General features: G+C 39.1%; 1 pseudogene; it reads right to left on the bottom strand.

Annotated features, from left to right (window-relative positions):
* Positions 1 to 8,441: 8,441 nt before the first annotated feature.
* Positions 8,442 to 9,606, bottom strand: LOC132374201 (26S proteasome regulatory subunit 10B-like; annotated as a pseudogene).
* Between the last annotated feature and the right edge of the window lie 518 nt (positions 9,607 to 10,124).

Below are 10,124 nucleotides of genomic sequence, written 5' to 3'. Positions count from 1 at the left end.
TGTTTCAGAAACACGGACTAAGATGTTACTGTTGGGTTTATTCATCCAAAACCCTTATTTCAGCACCTACTATCTGCCAGGCTCTCATAAGTGCTAAGCAAGCAGAGGGTCCCAGGCCAGTTAGTGAGACAGATGAGAAACCAGAGATCACAGACCTACCACTGACTTTTATTTATTTATTTACTGCTCGCTGAAACAGTAGTTGCTTTATTGATTTCCCTAAAGATGAATCGCTAAGAATTCAGTGGTGGCCTCTGTGGGTGGTGTATGTCCGTCCAGCATGCTTTGCCTTTTGTCTTCTTCCAGATCATTTGGAAACTCCTCCCCTACTTATTTTTTTTTAAATTCAAAAATATTTATTGAGCACCTTTATATGCCAAGTCCTGTTCTAAACACTTGATACAGTGGTCAAGAAATCAGACAAAGCCCCTCTTTTCAAGGAGCTTCTTTATATTCTAATAAAGAATGAAAAATAAATAATATCAAAGAGTAATAAGTATTCTGGAGAAAAATCAAAGTGACAACAGGGTCAGGGAGGAGTGTTCTTTGGGTAGAATGGTAGAAGAAGGCCTCTCTGAAGACGTAACATTCCCACCCAGGACCTGAGAAGGAGCCAGTCCTTTGACATCTCAAGGAAGAGCAGTTGGTTGGTTTTGGTGGGGCTGTCACTCAAGGCTCCAGAGCTGCCCTCTGGCGACAGTGCTTGGTACAAGGATGAGCATATGATCCCAAAAGAGCCAATAAGAGTCTTTCCTGGGGTTGATATATAGACATGGGGAGAAACCAGTTGCTAAGGAGATTTCTTTGTGACCTTCAACAAGTCTCTTCCCTTCTCTGTGCCTCATTTTACTCATCTGTGAAATAGAAGGGTTAGACCACATGCCACTTCAGCCTCTGCAACCTCTAACTTGCAATTCTGACAGATCCTGCTTTTTGAAACAAAGTATCACAATGCTGGCTTCTTTGGGGGTCTGTCCTCCCTCCTGCCTTCTCAGATACATCTCAACAACAGTCTTAATAACTGAAGCTGACTCCTATTTTAAAATTTTAAATGGTCAGCCTCTGCCCAGCAGGGATTCTATCTTTTAGAAGTTTGTCGAGGTCCATCTACCATCCCTATATTTGTTTCACAACTGGAGGTTGGGAAGAAGGATCTAGGCTCAAATCCTAGTCTGCCTCTTATTCGTCAGGTGACCCTGAACAAGAATTGTAACTTCTCTGAGTCTCAATTTCTTCATCTGAAAAGTCAGTATAATAATAGCATCCATCTCGTGGGGCCCTTTTGAGAAGTAAATGAGCCTTCACAGGCACCTCTCATGCCCAGATCTGTGGTCTGTGGATCAATGTCCTCCTTTCCTGCTAGACTGTAAGCGGCATGGGGGCATGAACTGGGACTGATTTTACATACAATACAGTTAGCCATTATTTTCTTTTATTACTGTTGAGAAAGTTATTGTTGATTTTTGTCCTTTTAAATAGCTATGCCAATCTGCTACCAAGATTATAGAAAGGCCTGGGGTAAGATAGGACTTTTTAGGGGTCTCTAGTGAAAGTGTTTGCATAGAGTACATGGGAATAGCAAGAGGAAAAGAGAACAGACATCTATTGAGCACCTCCAGTATGCCAGTCAGTGTGCAAGGAGCCTGTACATCCAGTGCCCATTAACCCCTCACCACAATCCCAAGAAGTGGGTAGGGTTGTTATCCCCATCAGGCAGATAAGAAATTGGAAGCTCAGAGAAGTTATGAAACTTGTCCAGGATAACACAGCTAACGAGTGACTCAGATGAAATTCAAACCAGTCTGGCTCCAGGGCCAACTTCTTCCTACCTCTTCAAGATGTAGTTCTTCAGAGGTGATAGGAAGAATCCATACTTGGTCAGGAGTCAGGGAAGTAGGTGTTCTCTGGTAATCAAGGAGGGGAAGAGAGACCTTGCATGTAAACTGAGGCAGAGCTTCTGTGCTGAGAGGATGATCCTGGGCTGAAAACAGGGGGCATCTACCTGTGTGGTCCTGTAGTGACCAGATCTCAGGTACTGTTTGTTGAATGTCACTGCGAGCTATGCTCCATTTTTAGCTTTACAAGCATCACTCACAGGAGTGCCAGGGAATAGGGATGTCGTAAGCCAGATCTTACAGATGGGTAAACAGGCTCAGAGAGGTAAAGCTATTTAGTGGAGGTCACACAGCTAGTAAGGAGCAGAACCCAGGTTTGAATACTTGTCTGCCTGATTCCAAAGCCCATGCTGTTTTACAGAACAAAACAAAACAAAGTAAATGCTGCCTTTTCTAATGCAGGGTCTTCAGGGGTAAATCAATAGACCAAAAAAAACGTGGACAGCAAAAGGGATCCCCAAATCACTTGGGTGTCATCCACACACCCCTTCACATACTCAGACATGCTCCAGCCCACCTTTCCCAGGCCCTGTCACTACTGTAGGCAAGTGGGTCCCTTTCTGTGTGCCTGGACCCCTGGGAATCTGTGAAGACAGTGATGAGATTGGGCTAGTTTAAACATTTCAGCAACATTTCAGATTGCACACTTCCCTACATTAGGAAGATACCAGAAAACTCACACGGTAATTGCCTTTGTTGAGGGTAGCAGGAGGAAGTCTGTGCAGTAAGCAGACCTGTGTGTGGCAGTTTGCTTTCTACAAGTCACTTTGCCTGTCCTAAGCCTCGGTTTCCCTGTCTGTGAAATGGGATAATAGTAGCACTTTACTTCAGGGGCTGCTGTGGTGATTATCCAGGTTGAGTGCTTAGCCCAGCGCTATACAGTCAGTACACAATTAAGCATGTCAGTTTGTAGGTGTGAGAGTGATTCTGGCAAGCTCAAGCTCATCAGAAGAGCTGACAGCCCATTATTTTTGTCTTTGATTAATAAAATATTATAGCACACAGTAATTGCTTTACCAGAGGTGGTGGGCAACAGTGGAGAAAACATGGGATTTAGAGCCAGCAGACTAAAGCTGAGTACCAGCCCTGCCTCTCCCTAGCCGCGTGACCCTGGGCAGTTCAGTCTACCCTGCAGGGCCTTGATCTCCCCTTCAAGGGGGTCTTGCTGTACAGAAACAAGGAATGTGACCAGCAAGCAGCCTCCAGCTGTCACCTCTTTTAGGGTCTGCTTTAGCTGGAGAGAACCCCCTTGCCAAGGTCATGCCCTTCCCTGGGCAGTCTCATCTACTAAGTAAGTGAGGCAGGGGTATAAAGGTCCAGCCATTTCTGCTGGCGCAGGACGCTCTGGTGGTCAGAAAGGCACCAGCTCTCCCCCGATCAGCCAAGGCTTCCTCAAGCTTTTGTCAGACCTCCACTTCACCTCTGCCCAACCCTGCTTTCTCCTTCTTCCTTCACAGGTATTGATCCCTAGTAAACATCTTGCACCCCAGACTCCATCTGGGCATCTACTTTTGGAGAACTCAACCTCCAACATTTGGTACCAGGGCTGGTCTGAGAAGGCAGGTGATAAGATGGGCTTTTGGAGCTAGATCACTTACTGCCTGGGTGGTAAGAGGGCCCCATCACCGGTGGCTGACAGAGCAGAGACAGCCCACTTGTTATAACTTTCACAAGTGGGGAATCAGAGGGTGGCTCTGTGGAAGGAAATGCACTAGCAGGCGTGGTGCATTGGGTCATTGAAATGGATAGAGGAAACTGTGGGATAAATGGGGTTGATGACCATGTCCAAGCACCCCTGAAGCTCTATACCCAGAGTCTGTAGACTTTTTTCCTTAAAGGGCCAGATAGCAAATATTTTAGACTTTGCAGCCTATGCAGTCTGTTGCAACACTCAACTATCCTGTTGTGGCACAAAGCAGCAGTAGACAATATGTAAACAAATAAAACTTTCCAAAAACAGGCTGTGGGCAAGATTTAACCCATAGACTGTGGTTTGCTCATTCTTGCTATCTACTAAAGAAAAATACTGAACAGCTAAGGGTGACTAATGGACAAGTGGTTGCTTTTGAAGAAAGAAGCTTTCATTTTGTTTCCAGTAGCAGAGAGAAGAAAGCTGAGGACCAAAGTCAGGACCCCAGGATGTGATAAAGTTAATTTAAAGACAGCTAAATGATCACCCCAACCAAATGCTCTTTCCAGAATTCTGTTGGTTTTCATCATGGCACTTTGCACACAGAGAGTCACTTTTTTGTGGAAGTGTGACATACATAAGAAAAATGTACAAGTCGTAGGTGCACAGCTGGGTAAATTTCACAGGGTGAGCCCCTCATAACCAGCACCCAGATCAAGTAACAGAACAGGACCAGCACCAGCAGTCCCCTCATGCCCCATCTCAGTCACTCCTGCTCCTAAGAGGACCACTACACTGACCTTGAGCATGTGTAGATTACCCTTCCCTGCTTATGAACTTTATAGAAATGTAATCCTACTGTGTGTGAACTTTTGTGTCTAGCTGGCTCTTTTACTCAACATCATCAGGGTAAACTTCATCTATATGATTGTAGCTTGTTTGTTCCCATGGTGTGAATATTCTGCACTTCATTAATTCTGTAGTTGATGGACATGTGAGTTGTTTCCACTTCTGGCCTCATATGAGGAGTGGTGCTGCTGTGAACATTTTTGTGTGTGTCTTGAACACGTGCACACATTCTTGTTGGATGTATTCCTAAGTAGAAATGCTGGATCATAGGGTACATGTATGTTTGATTTAATAGATCCTGCCAAAGAGTTTTCAAAAAGTTACACAATTAACATTTTTACCAGCAATGTATGAGAGTCCTAATTGCTTTGCATTCTGGTCAACACTTAGTATTTTCTGCCTTTTTAATTTTAGCCATTCTGATGGGTGTATAATGGTATTGTATTAGGGTTTTAATTTACATTTTTATATTTTTTTGCATTTTTCACATGACTATTGACAATTTAGTTGTCCTCTTTTGTGAAATGCCTGTTCAGGTTGTGTGCCCATTTTTCCACTGGGTTTTTTGCCTATTTTTTTACTTGTAGGAGTTCCTATTAAATTCTAGATATGAGTCTTGTCAGATACATGTATTACAAATATCTTCTCCCACTATGTGGCTTTCCTTTTTAATAACTTTAATGTTATGTGCTTTTGTTTTTAGTTTAAGAAATCTTTGCATACTTAAGGGCATATAGATATTTTCTTATGTTTTCTTCTAACAGTAATATTGTTTTATCTTTCATATTTAGATCCATTTATTTTTGTGTATGTGTATGATATGGGCTAGGAGAAGGATTCTTTTTTTTTCCCCATATGGTAATCTAATTGCTCTGGCAGCATTTATTAAAAAGATCATTCTTTCTTCACTGAGTTGCAGTGACACCATTGTGTTACCATGTATGTGTGGATCTTTTATGGTCCCTCTGTTTTGTTCCATGGGTCTATTTGTCTGTCCTTGTGCTAATACCACACTGTCTTAATTGCTATAGTTTTTAACTACCAGTTGAAATCTGGTAACATAAGTCCTCCAACTTTGCTTGATTCTTCAAGATGGCTATCTAGATCCTTTGCGTTTCCATATATAGTTTAAAAATAATTTCTCAATTTCCATAAAAAACCAGTTAGGGGTTTTCATGGAGATCGCATTGAATGCAATCACATGGAAGAGAATTAACATCTCGACAATATTGAGTCTTCCTATCTTGAACATGGAATTTCTCTCCATTTATTCAGTTCCTCTTTGCTCTCAATCATGTTTTGCAGTTTTCAATCTAGAGGTCTTAAACATCTTTTGGTAGATTTATTCTTAGGTATTTGACATTTTTGATGCTCTTATAGATGGTATTTTTTAATTTTTATTTTCCCATTTTTTGTTGCTAGTCTATGAAAATACATTGAAGCACAATTGATTTTCTTACAGCTTTTTTGAGGTATAATTGAGGTACAATAGCTGTACATGTCTAAAGTGTACAAATGATAAGTTTTTACATATATATACACTGTGAAACTATCACCATAATCAAGATAATGAAGATATCCATCACTCCCAAAACATTTCTCATGCCACTTTATAATCCATACCTTCCTACCCCAGGCTGTCAAATGCAACAACAAATCTGCTTTCTATCACTATAGATTAATTTACATTTTCTAGGTTTTTATATAAATGGAAATTCATATTATATGTACTTTTTGTGGGGGGAGGGAAGGGGGGAGTCTGAGTTCTTTCACAGAGATAATTATCTTGAGATTTAGCCATGTTGCTGCATGTATCACTAGTTGATTCCTCTTTTGTTGATAAGTATTCATTACATGCATATAACACAGTTCATTTATCCATTCATCACTTGGTGGGTATTTGAGCTATTTCCAGTTTTGTGCTATTACAAAAAAAGCAGCTGTGAATATTCATGTACAAGCTTTTCTGTGGACACTTGCTTTCATTTCTCACGTCTTGGGTATGAAATGGATGGATTAGTGTTTTTGTTTTTTTCCAATACATACTCAGGAGTGGAATTGGTGGGTCACATGGTAGTTTCATTTTTAATTTTTTGAGAAAGCTCCATACCATTTTCCACAGTGACTGCACAAAATTACATTCCCATCAGTACAGTACTGTACAAGGGTTTCCTTTTCTTCACATCGTCACCAACATTTGTTATTTGTGGTCTTTTGATGATAGCCATTCTGACAGGTGTGAGGTGATATCTCGTGATTTTGACTTGCATTTCCCTGATGATTAGCAATGTTGAGCATCTTTTCATTTGCCTATTGGCCATCTGCATTTCCTCTTTGAAAAAATGTCTATTCAGTACTTCTGACCATTTTTTAATCTTTTTTTTTTTTTTTGATGTTGAGTTGTATGAGCTGTTTGTAAATGTGGGATGTTAACTCCTATCAACCATATCATTTGCTTATATTTTCTCCCATTCAGTAGGTTGTCTTTTCATTTTGTCAATTGTTTCCTTTGCTGTGCAAAAGCTTTTAAGTTTAATTAGGTCTCGTTTGTTTATTTTTGCTTTTGTTTCCTTTGCTTCAGGAGATGGATCCAAAAAAATATTGCTGTGATTTATGTCAAAGGCTGTTCTGCCTGTGTTTTCCTCTTGGAGTTTTACAGTATCCAGCCTTACATTTAGGTCTTTAATCCATTTTGAGTTTGTTTTTGTATATGGTGTTAGAGAATGTTCTAATTTCATTCTTTTACAAGTAACTGCCCAGTTTTTCCAGCACCACTTATTGAAGAGGCTGTCTTTTGATTAATTGACCATAAGTGTGTGGGTTTGTTTCTCAGCTCTATTCTGTTCCATTGATCTATGTTTCTACTGTTTTGATTACTATAGCTTAGTAATGTAGTCTGAAGTCAGGGAGCATGATTCCTCCAGCTTTGTTCTTCTTTCTCAAAATTGTTTTGGCTATTCAGGGTCTTTTGTGTTTCCATATAAATGTTAAAATTATTTGTTCTAGTTCTCTGAAAAATGCCTCTGGTATTTTGATAGGGATTGCACTGAATCTGTAGATTGCCCTGGGTAGTATGGTCATTTTAACAACATTAATTCTTCCAATCCAAGAACACGATATATTTTTCCATCTATTTGTGTCGTCTTCAGCTTCTTTCATCAGTGTCTTATAGTTTTCCAAGTAAGGTCTTTTACCTTCTTAGGTAGATTCATTCCTAGGTATTTTATCCTTTTTGATGTGATGGCAAATAGGATTGTTTTCTTAATTTCTCTTTCTGATAGTTCATTGTTAATGTATAGAAATGCAAAACATTTCTGTATATTAATTTTGTGTCTTGCAACTTTACCAAATTCATTGATGAGCACTAGTAGTTTTCTGGTAGGGTCTTTAGGACCTTCTATGTATAGTATCATGTCATCTGCAAAAAGTGACAGTTTCGTGGGCATAGAGGAAACATACATCAACATAATAAAGGCCATATATGAAAAACCCACAGCTAACATCATACTCAATGATGAAAAGCTGAAAGCATTTTCTCTAAGATCAGGAGCAAGACAAGGATGTCCACTCTCACCACTTTTATTCAGCATAGTTTTGGAAGTCCTAGCCATGGCAATCAGAGAATAAAAGGAAATAAAAGAAATCCAAATTGGAAAGGAAGAGGTATTTTTAACGTTTTTTTTTTAGTAGGAGAACTGAATCAAACAGATTTTATTAAACTTTTTAGGATGAGGAAAACAAATGATATAAAATAAGTCATAAGAAATGCTATCTGGTACTACTGTCTCAAACCATTTTCAAGGTTTTACAAAATACACAGCAAATACGAAAAGCTTCAACATACTCTTCTTTTATAACTTCTGCTGCAATAAATACAAATTAACAAACATACAAATTTCTTCCATACTTCTTAAAAGTAGAATTACTGAATTACTAATTTTTACAATGTTATTCATACACATTTTTATTCATACGCTTTTAATGAGATCATTGCCAATACATACATTATTTTCCTTAACTTTATTTTTACATTAAGCCAATATCTGTCATGCAGCCATGACAGTAAATTACACAGATTTGTAGTCCAATCTAGACTCTAGCTTCTTAGAATCAGCCACTTTTCTGACTGATTTCATGAAGTGTTCCTGTACTATAAAATCATGATCAGCAAGAATTGCAAACATACTTGCTTCAGTACAAACATTTCTAAGTTCTGCTCCATTAAAGCCATCTGAAAGCTTCATAATTGCTTCATAATCTATTTCACCATGCTTTGGAATGGGACCTGCATGGATTTTCAATATATCTAACCTTGCTTGTTCGTTTGGTAAATCAATATGTATTTTTCTATCTAATCTGCCTGGACGAAGCAAAGCAGGATCCACTGTATCTGGCCTGTTTGTAGCCATGATCATTTTAACTCTATGTAGAGTATCAAATCCATCCACTTGATTCAGTAGCTCCATTAAAGTTCTCTGAATCTCTCTATTAGCTGAAGTACCCTCAGAAAACCGACGACCACCAATAGCATCTATTTCATCCATAAGAATGATGCATGGCTGATGGTCCCTGGCATAATTAAACATTTCTCTGATCAAACGAGCACTTTCACCAATGTACTTGTCTACAATAGAACTAGATACAACCTTTAAGAAATTGCAATCCAGCTTGCTAGCAACAGCTCATGCCAAGAGTGTTTTTCCTGTACCTGGTGGTCCATATAGCAAACAGCCTTTTGGAGGTATTATTCCTACAGGTTGGAATAATTATGGGTTTGTAAGAGGTAATTCTATTACCTCTCTTAATTCCCGAATCTGTTCTGATAGCCCTCCAATCTCATAATAAGAAACATTCCCAGGGTCCTCATGAGACATGTTGTAAACCAGTGGATCCACCTGTCTTGGCAAATACCTCATGATAGTGTAGTCATATCCAAAGCAACTCTTGTTCCTGGCTTCAGCTTACTTTTGTCAAGCTGTCGACGACAACCCACAACGTATCTTGGTCCATTTGCAGCTTTAACAATGAATTTTTCTTCAGTTAATTGCTTAAGTACTTCACCCACAATCTGCCCAACACTTTGTAGGGCCTCAGATCATTTTCAGACTTTTCATACTGCTTGGCAAGTTCTTTTAATTTTTCCCTTAACTCCTTGAGACGGCTGTCGATCTCCTTGTGCTCCAGCAGGTTCTTGTGGTAGTCCTGAAGCACCTTATCTCTAGCGTCCTCCATGATGGGAAACTATTTTTAACTTTTTAAGCAACTATGATCTGTTTTCCAAAGTGACCATACCATTTTATATTCCCACCAGCAGAGTATGAAAGTTCCAGTTGCCCCACATACTCACTAACGCTTGGAGTGGTCAGTCTTTTTAATTTGAGCCATTCTAGTGGTTGTGAAGTGGTATCTCATTGTGGTTTTGAATTGCATTTTCCTAATGACTAATGATGTGAGGCATCTTTTCATGCACTTATTTGCCATCTTCTTTGGTGAAATGTCAGTTCAAATCTTTTACCATTTTCATTGGGCCATTTGTCTTACTATTGAGTTATACATGTAAAAAACTATATTCTACATACAAATTCTTTGTTGATTATGTTCTGCAAATATTTTCAGTCTGTGACATGCCTTTTCATTTTTATAACAGTATCTGTTGAAGAGCAAGTGTTTTTAATTTTGCTGGAAACCAACTAAATATTTTTTCTTTTATAGTTTATGCCTTTTGTTTCCTATTTAGTATTATTTTTTTT

This window comes from Balaenoptera ricei, chromosome 11 (assembly GCF_028023285.1).
Source record: "Balaenoptera ricei isolate mBalRic1 chromosome 11, mBalRic1.hap2, whole genome shotgun sequence".
In the NCBI taxonomy this organism is placed as follows: domain Eukaryota; kingdom Metazoa; phylum Chordata; class Mammalia; order Artiodactyla; family Balaenopteridae; genus Balaenoptera; species Balaenoptera ricei.
This window is presented reverse-complemented; position numbering and strand designations above follow the sequence as displayed.